Source organism: Pelobates fuscus, chromosome 3 (assembly GCF_036172605.1).
Source record: "Pelobates fuscus isolate aPelFus1 chromosome 3, aPelFus1.pri, whole genome shotgun sequence".
NCBI classification, from domain to species: Eukaryota; Metazoa; Chordata; class Amphibia; order Anura; family Pelobatidae; genus Pelobates; species Pelobates fuscus.
The window spans coordinates 394412880-394425063 of record NC_086319.1 but is presented as its reverse complement, the minus strand read 5'-3'; the positions used below and the strand labels follow the sequence as shown (position 1 = coordinate 394425063).

At 39.5% G+C, this 12184-nt stretch overlaps 12 non-coding genes across 12 annotated transcripts; all 12 read right to left on the bottom strand.

The window, feature by feature from the left end:
* Nucleotides 1-496: 496 nt before the first annotated feature.
* Nucleotides 497-568, bottom strand: TRNAH-GUG (transfer RNA histidin (anticodon GUG)). The gene has a single exon. It is a non-coding gene; the product is annotated as a tRNA-His (tRNA).
* Nucleotides 569-576: 8 nt separating this feature from the next.
* Nucleotides 577-649, bottom strand: TRNAR-ACG (transfer RNA arginine (anticodon ACG)). Its single transcript has one exon. It is a non-coding gene; the product is annotated as a tRNA-Arg (tRNA).
* A 1478-nt stretch (nucleotides 650-2127) lies between these two features.
* TRNAH-GUG (transfer RNA histidin (anticodon GUG)) lies at nucleotides 2128-2199 on the bottom strand. Its single transcript has one exon. It is a non-coding gene; the product is annotated as a tRNA-His (tRNA).
* Nucleotides 2200-2207: 8 nt separating this feature from the next.
* Nucleotides 2208-2280, bottom strand: TRNAR-ACG (transfer RNA arginine (anticodon ACG)). The gene has a single exon. It is a non-coding gene; the product is annotated as a tRNA-Arg (tRNA).
* A 1547-nt stretch (nucleotides 2281-3827) lies between these two features.
* On the bottom strand, nucleotides 3828-3900 carry TRNAR-ACG (transfer RNA arginine (anticodon ACG)). The gene has a single exon. It is a non-coding gene; the product is annotated as a tRNA-Arg (tRNA).
* A 1478-nt stretch (nucleotides 3901-5378) lies between these two features.
* Nucleotides 5379-5450, bottom strand: TRNAH-GUG (transfer RNA histidin (anticodon GUG)). Its single transcript has one exon. It is a non-coding gene; the product is annotated as a tRNA-His (tRNA).
* Nucleotides 5451-5458: 8 nt separating this feature from the next.
* On the bottom strand, nucleotides 5459-5531 carry TRNAR-ACG (transfer RNA arginine (anticodon ACG)). Its single transcript has one exon. It is a non-coding gene; the product is annotated as a tRNA-Arg (tRNA).
* Nucleotides 5532-7089: 1558 nt separating this feature from the next.
* Nucleotides 7090-7162, bottom strand: TRNAR-ACG (transfer RNA arginine (anticodon ACG)). The gene has a single exon. It is a non-coding gene; the product is annotated as a tRNA-Arg (tRNA).
* A 1478-nt stretch (nucleotides 7163-8640) lies between these two features.
* Nucleotides 8641-8712, bottom strand: TRNAH-GUG (transfer RNA histidin (anticodon GUG)). Its single transcript has one exon. It is a non-coding gene; the product is annotated as a tRNA-His (tRNA).
* An 8-nt stretch (nucleotides 8713-8720) lies between these two features.
* On the bottom strand, nucleotides 8721-8793 carry TRNAR-ACG (transfer RNA arginine (anticodon ACG)). Its single transcript has one exon. It is a non-coding gene; the product is annotated as a tRNA-Arg (tRNA).
* A 1505-nt stretch (nucleotides 8794-10298) lies between these two features.
* Nucleotides 10299-10370, bottom strand: TRNAH-GUG (transfer RNA histidin (anticodon GUG)). The gene has a single exon. It is a non-coding gene; the product is annotated as a tRNA-His (tRNA).
* Nucleotides 10371-11962: 1592 nt separating this feature from the next.
* Nucleotides 11963-12035, bottom strand: TRNAR-ACG (transfer RNA arginine (anticodon ACG)). Its single transcript has one exon. It is a non-coding gene; the product is annotated as a tRNA-Arg (tRNA).
* Between the last annotated feature and the right edge of the window lie 149 nt (nucleotides 12036-12184).

Here is a 12184-nt window from a genome sequence, read left to right as displayed (position 1 = left end):
CTGTTTGCATTGTAGCTATTGTTTAACTCTGACACTCACATGGTTAACAGTTGCAGGGTTCTGCAGTTGGACAAGGCATGCATTTAGAAAAATGTCATGTGGGTGTGAGCCTAATTTGAATACCTACAATGCATTGCAAAGAATGTTGTCCTTTTTAAACTAGTCGGACAAATAATAACAGCTTTTAACAGATACTACCACCAGGACTCCCTCTCATTTATGTTTACGCTGAACGAGAGTGAGGGATGGAAGGAGATGGATGCGGCCATGATGTGCATTCTTAGAGCGTTTAAATGGGTGGGAATGCCAGCCAAGCTAAGGATGCATTCTCCCCCCCAGACCTGGGGCCGTGGGTCTGTACATTATCCCGGGTAATTGTGTCCTGTCATCTGCATCTGTTGTGAATGGGGTCAAAATGTACTTAGCGTCCTGTAATCTGCATCTGTTGTGAATGGGGTCAAAATGTACTTAGCGCGGAAGAGAAGGAAAATGGAGATGCCGTGACCCGGATTCGAACCGGGGTTGCTGCGGCCACAACGCAGAGTACTAACCACTATACGATCACGGCACAACGGCCGAGCCAGGTAGGAGTCGAACCTACAATCTTCTGATCCGTAGTCAGACGCGTTATCCATTGCGCCACTGGCCCATGCTTGGAGACAGCAGCCCCAACCTCAGTCAATAGGATCTGCCTCAACAGAAAAAGATGTCCATTATAAAACTAAATTGAAATACAAAATAAGTTTTTTGCAAAGTTGTTTATTTATTTTATCTTATCATTAAAAGTTAAACCTTGCCTTAAAACTTCCTTAACTACTTATATGGCACCAACAAATTCCGCAGAGCTGGAATTGAACTAATTCAACTTAGATGTACTTTATTAAACAAACAAAAATAAGCAATTGCACAATAACTGCTAAAAGAGCTCACAAAACAATCTCTGAGATGCGTTTCACAATTTAACTGAGGAAGCTTTTTTTTAAGGAGGAAATGTGTTTCAGAGATTGTTCCAAGTTGGATTCTTGAGTCATATTATATACCAAAATTTGGAAGCACTATGCGGGTAGGGTTGTCTCTAGGCAGGCAGACACCAGAGGCATTTCTGTGAGCTGAATTTCAAGACTCCTGTACACAAGTGTAATTCTCTATGGTATAATTTTATTAAGGTTTTACACTGTACACATTTTTCCTGTTTTATTGTATGTATATATTATATGTACATATATGATCTGCCGGAAGTCTGTGTCTAGGGAAAAGGTGGATCTGATACCTATAAATAAGAAGAGGAGAGGGAGTCACCTATTTAAGAGTCCAATGCTTTTATTCCAGAGCCAGATTGTGGGCTCTGGTTCATGTGAGTTGCCAATGCCTCTAGATGCTTTAAAGCTTTATTAGATTTTTGGGCTGTGTTAGTAAGTTGTCTCCACTATTATATCTTTTTCCATTTTTACTTTAGAGTTCAAAAGTTTGTTATTGTGTTTTTTACTAGGATAATCACATTGTTCTATGTATTAAATCATGGTTGTTATATTGCAGTGGCGTTTACAATTTATTTAGACTTTTAAAGGGGTGCCAAGAATTAACACTTTGTTGTGATTTAGTGCAATGTTAGATATTTGGCACTATTTACACTGTTTGCATTGTAGCTATTGTTTAACTCTGACACTCACATGGTTAACAGTTGCAGGGTTCTGCAGTTGGACAAGGCATGCATTTAGAAAAATGTCATGTGGGTGTGAGCCTAATTTGAATACCTACAATGCATTGCAAAGAATGTTGTCCTTTTTAAACTAGTCGGACAAATAATAACAGCTTTTAACAGATACTACCACCAGGACTCCCTCTCATTTATGTTTACGCTGAACGAGAGTGAGGGATGGAAGGAGATGGATGCGGCCATGATGTGCATTCTTAGAGCGTTTAAATGGGTGGGAATGCCAGCCAAGCTAAGGATGCATTCTCCCCCCCAGACCTGGGGCCGTGGGTCTGTACATTATCCCGGGTAATTGTGTCCTGTCATCTGCATCTGTTGTGAATGGGGTCAAAATGTACTTAGCGTCCTGTAATCTGCATCTGTTGTGAATGGGGTCAAAATGTACTTAGCGCGGAAGAGAAGGAAAATGGAGATGCCGTGACCCGGATTCGAACCGGGGTTGCTGCGGCCACAACGCAGAGTACTAACCACTATACGATCACGGCACAACGGCCGAGCCAGGTAGGAGTCGAACCTACAATCTTCTGATCCGTAGTCAGACGCGTTATCCATTGCGCCACTGGCCCATGCTTGGAGACAGCAGCCCCAACCTCAGTCAATAGGATCTGCCTCAACAGAAAAAGATGTCCATTATAAAACTAAATTGAGATACAAAATAAGTTTTTTGCAAAGTTGTTTATTTATTTTATCTTATCATTAAAAGTTAAACCTTGCCTTAAAACTTCCTTAACTACTTATATGGCACCAACAAATTCCGCAGAGCTGGAATTGAACTAATTCAACTTAGATGTACTTTATTAAACAAACAAAAATAAGCAATTGCACAATAACTGCTAAAAGAGCTCACAAAACAATCTCTGAGATGCGTTTCACAATTTAACTGAGGAAGCTTTTTTTTAAGGAGGAAATGTGTTTCAGAGATTGTTCCAAGTTGGATTCTTGAGTCATATTATATACCAAAATTTGGAAGCACTATGCGGGTAGGGTTGTCTCTAGGCAGGCAGACACCAGAGGCATTTCTGTGAGCTGAATTTCAAGACTCCTGTACACAAGTGTAATTCTCTATGGTATAATTTTATTAAGGTTTTACACTGTACACATTTTTCCTGTTTTATTGTATGTATATATTATATGTACATATATGATCTGCCGGAAGTCTGTGTCTAGGGAAAAGGTGGATCTGATACCTATAAATAAGAAGAGGAGAGGGAGTCACCTATTTAAGAGTCCAATGCTTTTATTCCAGAGCCAGATTGTGGGCTCTGGTTCATGTGAGTTGCCAATGCCTCTAGATGCTTTAAAGCTTTATTAGATTTTTGGGCTGTGTTAGTAAGTTGTCTCCACTATTATATCTTTTTCCATTTTTACTTTAGAGTTCAAAAGTTTGTTATTGTGTTTTTTACTAGGATAATCACATTGTTCTATGTATTAAATCATGGTTGTTATATTGCAGTGGCGTTTACAATTTATTTAGACTTTTAAAGGGGTGCCAAGAATTAACACTTTGTTGTGATTTAGTGCAATGTTAGATATTTGGCACTATTTACACTGTTTGCATTGTAGCTATTGTTTAACTCTGACACTCACATGGTTAACAGTTGCAGGGTTCTGCAGTTGGACAAGGCATGCATTTAGAAAAATGTCATGTGGGTGTGAGCCTAATTTGAATACCTACAATGCATTGCAAAGAATGTTGTCCTTTTTAAACTAGTCGGACAAATAATAACAGCTTTTAACAGATACTACCACCAGGACTCCCTCTCATTTATGTTTACGCTGAACGAGAGTGAGGGATGGAAGGAGATGGATGCGGCCATGATGTGCATTCTTAGAGCGTTTAAATGGGTGGGAATGCCAGCCAAGCTAAGGATGCATTCTCCCCCCCAGACCTGGGGCCGTGGGTCTGTACATTATCCCGGGTAATTGTGTCCTGTCATCTGCATCTGTTGTGAATGGGGTCAAAATGTACTTAGCGTCCTGTAATCTGCATCTGTTGTGAATGGGGTCAAAATGTACTTAGCGCAGAAGAGAAGGAAAATGGAGATGCCGTGACCCGGATTCGAACCGGGGTTGCTGCGGCCACAACGCAGAGTACTAACCACGGCACAACGGCCGAGCCAGGTAGGAGTCGAACCTACAATCTTCTGATCCGTAGTCAGACGCGTTATCCATTGCGCCACTGGCCCATGCTTGGAGACAGCAGCCCCAAAGTCAGTCAATAGGATCTGCCTCAACAGAAAAAGATGTCCATTATAAAACTAAATTGAGATACAAAATAAGTTTTTTGCAAAGTTGTTTATTTATTTTATCTTATCATTAAAAGTTAAACCTTGCCTTAAAACTTCCTTAACTACTTATATGGCACCAACAAATTCCGCAGAGCTGGAATTGAACTAATTCAACTTAGATGTACTTTATTAAACAAACAAAAATAAGCAATTGCACAATAACTGCTAAAAGAGCTCACAAAACAATCTCTGAGATGCGTTTCACAATTTAACTGAGGAAGCTTTTTTTTAAGGAGGAAATGTGTTTCAGAGATTGTTCCAAGTTGGATTCTTGAGTCATATTATATACCAAAATTTGGAAGCACTATGCGGGTAGGGTTGTCTCTAGGCAGGCAGACACCAGAGGCATTTCTGTGAGCTGAATTTCAAGACTCCTGTACACAAGTGTAATTCTCTATGGTATAATTTTATTAAGGTTTTACACTGTACACATTTTTCCTGTTTTATTGTATGTATATATTATATGTACATATATGATCTGCCGGAAGTCTGTGTCTAGGGAAAAGGTGGATCTGATACCTATAAATAAGAAGAGGAGAGGGAGTCACCTATTTAAGAGTCCAATGCTTTTATTCCAGAGCCAGATTGTGGGCTCTGGTTCATGTGAGTTGCCAATGCCTCTAGATGCTTTACAGCTTTATTAGATTTTTGGGCTGTGTTAGTAAGTTGTCTCCACTATTATATCTTTTTCTATTTTTACTTTAGAGTTCAAAAGTTTGTTATTGTGTTTTTTACTAGGATAATCACATTGTTCTATGTATTAAATCATGGTTGTTATATTGCAGTGGCGTTTACAATTTATTTAGACTTTTAAAGGGGTGCCAAGAATTAACACTTTGTTGTGATTTAGTGCAATGTTAGATATTTGGCACTATTTACACTGTTTGCATTTTAGATATTGTTTAACTCTGACACTCACATGGTTAACAGTTGCAGGGTTCTGCAATTGGACAAGGCATGCATTTAGAAAAATGTCATGTGGGTGTGAGCCTAATTTGAATACCTACAATGCATTGCAAAGAATGTTGTACTTTTTAAACTAGTCGGACAAATAATAACAGCTTTTAACAGATACTACCACCAGGACTCCCTCTCATTTATGTTTACGCTGAACGAGAGTGAGGGATGGAAGGAGATGGATGCGGCCATGATGTGCATTCTTAGAGCGTTTAAATGGGTGGAAATGCCAGCCAAGCTAAGGATGCATTCTCCCCCCCAGACCTGGGGCTGTGGGTCTGTACATTATCCCGGGTAATTGCGTCCTGTCATCTGCATCTGTTGTGAATGGGGTCAAAATGTACTTAGCGTCCTGTCATCTGCATCTGTTGTGAATGGGGTCAAAATGTACTTAGCGCAGAAGAGAAGGAAAATGGAGATGCCGTGACCCGGATTCGAACCGGGGTTGCTGCGGCCACAACGCAGAGTACTAACCACTATACGATCACGGCACAACGGCCGAGCCAGGTAGGAGTCGAACCTACAATCTTCTGATCCGTAGTCAGACGCGTTATCCATTGCGCCACTGGCCCATGCTTGGAGACAGCAGCCCCAACCTCAGTCAAAAGGATCTGCCTCAACAGAAAAAGATGTCCATTATAAAACTAAATTGAGATACAAAATAAGTTTTTTGCAAAGTTGTTTATTTATTTTATCTTATCATTAAAAGTTAAACCTTGCCTTAAAACTTCCTTAACTACTTATATGGCACCAACAAATTCCGCAGAGCTGGAATTGAACTAATTCAACTTAGATGTACTTTATTAAACAAACAAAAATAAGCAATTGCACAATAACTGCTAAAAGAGCTCACAAAACAATCTCTGAGATGCGTTTCACAATTTAACTGAGGAAGCTTTTTTTTAAGGAGGAAATGTGTTTCAGAGATTGTTCCAAGTTGGATTCTTGAGTCATATTATATACCAAAATTTGGAAGCACTATGCGGGTAGGGTTGTCTCTAGGCAGGCAGACACCAGAGGCATTTCTGTGAGCTGAATTTCAAGACTCCTGTACACAAGTGTAATTCTCTATGGTATAATTTTATTAAGGTTTTACACTGTACACATTTTTCCTGTTTTATTGTATGTATATATTATATGTACATATATGATCTGCCGGAAGTCTGTGTCTAGAGAAAAGGTGGATCTGATACCTATAAATAAGAAGAGGAGAGGGAGTCACCTATTTAAGAGTCCAATGCTTTTATTCCAGAGCCAGATTGTCGGCTCTGGTTCATGTGAGTTGCCAATGCCTCTAGATGCTTTACAGCTTTATTAGATTTTTGGGCTGTGTTAGTAAGTTGTCTCCACTATTATATCTTTTTCTATTTTTACTTTAGAGTTCAAAAGTTTGTTATTGTGTTTTTTACTAGGATAATCACATTGTTCTATGTATTAAATCATGGTTGTTATATTGCAGTGGCGTTTACAATTTATTTAGACTTTTAAAGGGGTGCCAAGAATTAACACTTTGTTGTGATTTAGTGCAATGTTAGATATTTGGCACTATTTACACTGTTTGCATTGTAGCTATTGTTTAACTCTGACACTCACATGGTTAACAGTTGCAGGGTTCTGCAGTTGGACAAGGCATGCATTTAGAAAAATGTCATGTGGGTGTGAGCCTAATTTGAATACCTACAATGCATTGCAAAGAATGTTGTCCTTTTTAAACTAGTCGGACAAATAATAACAGCTTTTAACAGATACTACCACCAGGACTCCCTCTCATTTATGTTTACGCTGAACGAGAGTGAGGGATGGAAGGAGATGGATGCGGCCATGATGTGCATTCTTAGAGCGTTTAAATGGGTGGGAATGCCAGCCAAGCTAAGGATGCATTCTCCCCCCCAGACCTGGGGCCGTGGGTCTGTACATTATCCCGGGTAATTGTGTCCTGTCATCTGCATCTGTTGTGAATGGGGTCAAAATGTACTTAGCGTCCTGTAATCTGCATCTGTTGTGAATGGGGTCAAAATGTACTTAGCGCGGAAGAGAAGGAAAATGGAGATGCCGTGACCCAGATTCGAACCGGGGTTGCTGTGGCCACAACGCAGAGTACTAACCACTATACGATCACGGCACAACGGCCGAGCCAGGTAGGAGTTGAACCTACAATCTTCTGATCCGTAGTCAGACGCGTTATCCATTGCGCCACTGGCCCATGCTTGGAGACAGCAGCCCCAACCTCAGTCAATAGGATCTGCCTCAACAGAAAAAGATGTCCATTATAAAACTAAATTGAAATACAAAATAAGTTTTTTGCAAAGTTGTTTATTTATTTTATCTTATCATTAAAAGTTAAACCTTGCCTTAAAACTTCCTTAACTACTTATATGGCACCAACAAATTCCGCAGAGCTGGAATTGAACTAATTCAACTTAGATGTACTTTATTAAACAAACAAAAATAAGCAATTGCACAATAACTGCTAAAAGAGCTCACAAAACAATCTCTGAGATGCGTTTCACAATTTAACTGAGGAAGCTTTTTTTTAAGGAGGAAATGTGTTTCAGAGATTGTTCCAAGTTGGATTCTTGAGTCATATTATATACCAAAATTTGGAAGCACTATGCGGGTAGGGTTGTCTCTAGGCAGGCAGACACCAGAGGCATTTCTGTGAGCTGAATTTCAAGACTCCTGTACACAAGTGTAATTCTCTATGGTATAATTTTATTAAGGTTTTACACTGTACACATTTTTCCTGTTTTATTGTATGTATATATTATATGTACATATATGATCTGCCGGAAGTCTGTGTCTAGGGAAAAGGTGGATCTGATACCTATAAATAAGAAGAGGAGAGGGAGTCACCTATTTAAGAGTCCAATGCTTTTATTCCAGAGCCAGATTGTGGGCTCTGGTTCATGTGAGTTGCCAATGCCTCTAGATGCTTTACAGCTTTATTAGATTTTTGGGCTGTGTTAGTAAGTTGTCTCCACTATTATATCTTTTTCCATTTTTACTTTAGAGTTCAAAAGTTTGTTATTGTGTTTTTTACTAGGATAATCACATTGTTCTATGTATTAAATCATGGTTGTTATATTGCAGTGGCGTTTACAATTTATTTAGACTTTTAAAGGGGTGCCAAGAATTAACACTTTGTTGTGATTTAGTGCAATGTTAGATATTTGGCACTATTTACACTGTTTGCATTTTAGATATTGTTTAACTCTGACACTCACATGGTTAACAGTTGCAGGGTTCTGCAATTGGACAAGGCATGCATTTAGAAAAATGTCATGTGGGTGTGAGCCTAATTTGAATACCTACAATGCATTGCAAAGAATGTTGTTTTTTTTAAACTAGTCGGACAAATAATAACAGCTTTTAACAGATACTACCACCAGGACTCCCTCTCATTTATGTTTACGCTGAACGAGAGTGAGGGATGGAAGGAGATGGATGCGGCCATGATGTGCATTCTTAGAGCGTTTAAATGGGTGGAAATGCCAGCCAAGCTAAGGATGCATTCTCCCCCCCAGACCTGGGGCTGTGGGTCTGTACATTATCCCGGGTAATTGCGTCCTGTCATCTGCATCTGTTGTGAATGGGGTCAAAATGTACTTAGCGTCCTGTCATCTGCATCTGTTGTGAATGGGGTCAAAATGTACTTAGCGCAGAAGAGAAGGAAAATGGAGATGCCGTGACCCGGATTCGAACCGGGGTTGCTGCGGCCACAACGCAGAGTACTAACCACTATACGATCACGGCACAACGGCCGAGCCAGGTAGGAGTCGAACCTACAATCTTCTGATCCGTAGTCAGACGCGTTATCCATTGCGCCACTGGCCCCGCGTTATCCATTGCGCCACTGGCCCATGCTTGGAGACAGCAGCCCCAACCTCAGTCAATAGGATCTGCCTCAACAGAAAAAGATGTCCATTATAAAACTAAATTGAAATTCAAAATAAGTTTTTTGCAAAGTTGTTTATTTATTTTATCTTATCATTAAAAGTTAAACCTTGCCTTAAAACTTCCTTAACTACTTATATGGCACCAACAAATTCCGCAGAGCTGGAATTGAACTAATTCAACTTAGATGTACTTTATTAAACAAACAAAAATAAGCAATTGCACAATAACTGCTAAAAGAGCTCACAAAACAATCTCTGAGATGCGTTTCACAATTTAACTGAGGAAGCTTTTTTTTAAGGAGGAAATGTGTTTCAGAGATTGTTCCAAGTTGGATTCTTGAGTCATATTATATACCAAAATTTGGAAGCACTATGCGGGTAGGGTTGTCTCTAGGCAGGCAGACACCAGAGGCATTTCTGTGAGCTGAATTTCAAGACTCCTGTACACAAGTGTAATTCTCTATGGTATAATTTTATTAAGGTTTTACACTGTACACATTTTTCCTGTTTTATTGTATGTATATATTATATGTACATATATGATCTGCCGGAAGTCTGTGTCTAGGGAAAAGGTGGATCTGATACCTATAAATAAGAAGAGGAGAGGGAGTCACCTATTTAAGAGTCCAATGCTTTTATTCCAGAGCCAGATTGTGTGCTCTGGTTCATGTGAGTTGCCAATGCCTCTAGATGCTTTACAGCTTTATTAGATTTTTGGGCTGTGTTAGTAAGTTGTTTCCACTATTATATCTTTTTCTATTTTTACTTTAGAGTTCAAAAGTTTGTTATTGTGTTTTTTACTAGGATAATCACATTGTTCTATGTATTAAATCATGGTTGTTATATTGCAGTGGCGTTTACAATTTATTTAGACTTTTAAAGGGGTGCCAAGAATTAACACTTTGTTGTGATTTAGTGCAATGTTAGATATTTGGCACTATTTACACTGTTTGCATTTTAGATATTGTTTAACTCTGACACTCACATGGTTAACAGTTGCAGGGTTCTGCAGTTGGACAAGGCATGCATTTAGAAAAATGTCATGTGGGTGTGAGCCTAATTTGAATACCTACAATGCATTGCAAAGAATGTTGTCCTTTTTAAACTAGTCGGACAAATAATAACAGCTTTTAACAGATACTACCAAAATGGACTCCCTCTCATTTATGTTTACGCTGAACGAGAGTGAGGGATGGAAGGAGATGGATGCGGCCATGATGTGCATTCTTAGAGCGTTTAAATGGGTGGAAATGCCAGCCAAGCTAAGGATGCATTCTCCCCCCCAGACCTGGGGCTGTGGGTCTGTACATTATCCCGGGTAATTGCGTCCTGTCATCTGCATCTGTTGTGAATGGGGTCAAAATGTACTTAACGTCCTGTCATCTGCATCTGTTGTGAATGGGGTCAAAATGTACTTAGCGCGGAAGAGAAGGAAAATGGAGATGCCGTGACCCGGATTCGAACCGGGGTTGCTGCGGCCACAACGCAGAGTACTAACCACTATACGATCACAGCACAACGGCCGAGTCAGGTAGGAGTCGAACCTACAATCTTCTGATCCGTAGTCAGACGCGTTATCCATTGCGCCACTGGCCCATGCTTGGAGACAGCAGCCCCAACCTCAGTCAAAAGGATCTGCCTCAACAGAAAAAGATGTCCATTATAAAACTAAATTGAGATACAAAATAAGTTTTTTGCAAAGTTGTTTATTTATTTTATCTTATCATTAAAAGTTAAACCTTGCCTTAAAACTTCCTTAACTACTTATATGGCACCAACAAATTCCGCAGAGCTGGAATTGAAATAATTCAACTTAGATGTACTTTATTAAACAAACAAAAATAAGCAATTGCACAATAACTGCTAAAAGAGCTCACAAAACAATCTCTGAGATGCGTTTCACAATTTAACTGAGGAAGCTTTTTTTTAAGGAGGAAATGTGTTTCAGAGATTGTTCCAAGTTGGATTCTTGAGTCATATTATATACCAAAATTTGGAAGCACTATGCGGGTAGGGTTGTCTCTAGGCAGGCAGACACCAGAGGCATTTCTGTGAGCTGAATTTCAAGACTCCTGTACACAAGTGTAATTCTCTATGGTATAATTTTATTAAGGTTTTACACTGTACACATTTTTCCTGTTTTATTGTATGTATATATTATATGTACATATATGATCTGCCGGAAGTCTGTGTCTAGGGAAAAGGTGGATCTGATACCTATAAATAAGAAGAGGAGAGGGAGTCACCTATTTAAGAGTCCAATGCTTTTATTCCAGAGCCAGATTGTGGGCTCTGGTTCATGTGAGTTGCCAATGCCTCTAGATGCTTTACAGCTTTATTAGATTTTTGGGCTGTGTTAGTAAGTTGTCTCCACTATTATATCTTTTTCTATTTTTACTTTAGAGTTCAAAAGTTTGTTATTGTGTTTTTTACTAGGATAATCACATTGTTCTATGTATTAAATCATGGTTGTTATATTGCAGTGGCGTTTACAATTTATTTAGACTTTTAAAGGGGTGCCAAGAATTAACACTTTGTTGTGATTTAGTGCAATGTTAGATATTTGGCACTATTTACACTGTTTGCATTGTAGCTATTGTTTAACTCTGACACTCACATGGTTAACAGTTGCAGGGTTCTGCAGTTGGACAAGGCATGCATTTAGAAAAATGTCATGTGGGTGTGAGCCTAATTTGAATACCTACAATGCATTGCAAAGAATGTTGTCCTTTTTAAACTAGTCGGACAAATAATAACAGCTTTTAACAGATACTACCACCAGGACTCCCTCTCATTTATGTTTACGCTGAACGAGAGTGAGGGATGGAAGGAGATGGATGCGGCCATGATGTGCATTCTTAGAGCGTTTAAATGGGTGGGAATGCCAGCCAAGCTAAGGATGCATTCTCCCCCCCAGACCTGGGGCCGTGGGTCTGTACATTATCCCGGGTAATTGTGTCCTGTAATCTGCATCTGTTGTGAATGGGGTCAAAATGTACTTAGCGCGGAAGAGAAGGAAAATGGAGATGCCGTGACCCAGATTCGAACCGGGGTTGCTGCGGCCACAACGCAGAGTACTAACCACTATATGATCACGGCACAACGACCGAGCCAGGTAGGAGTCGAACCTACAATCTTCTGATCCGTAGTCAGACACGTTATCCATTGCGCCACTGGCCCATGCTTGGAGACAGCAGCCCCAACCTCAGTCAAAAGGATCTGCCTCAACAGAAAAAGATGTCCATTATAAAACTAAATTGAGATACAAAATAAGTTTTTTGCAAAGTTGTTTATTTATTTTATCTTATCATTAAAAGTTAAACCTTGCC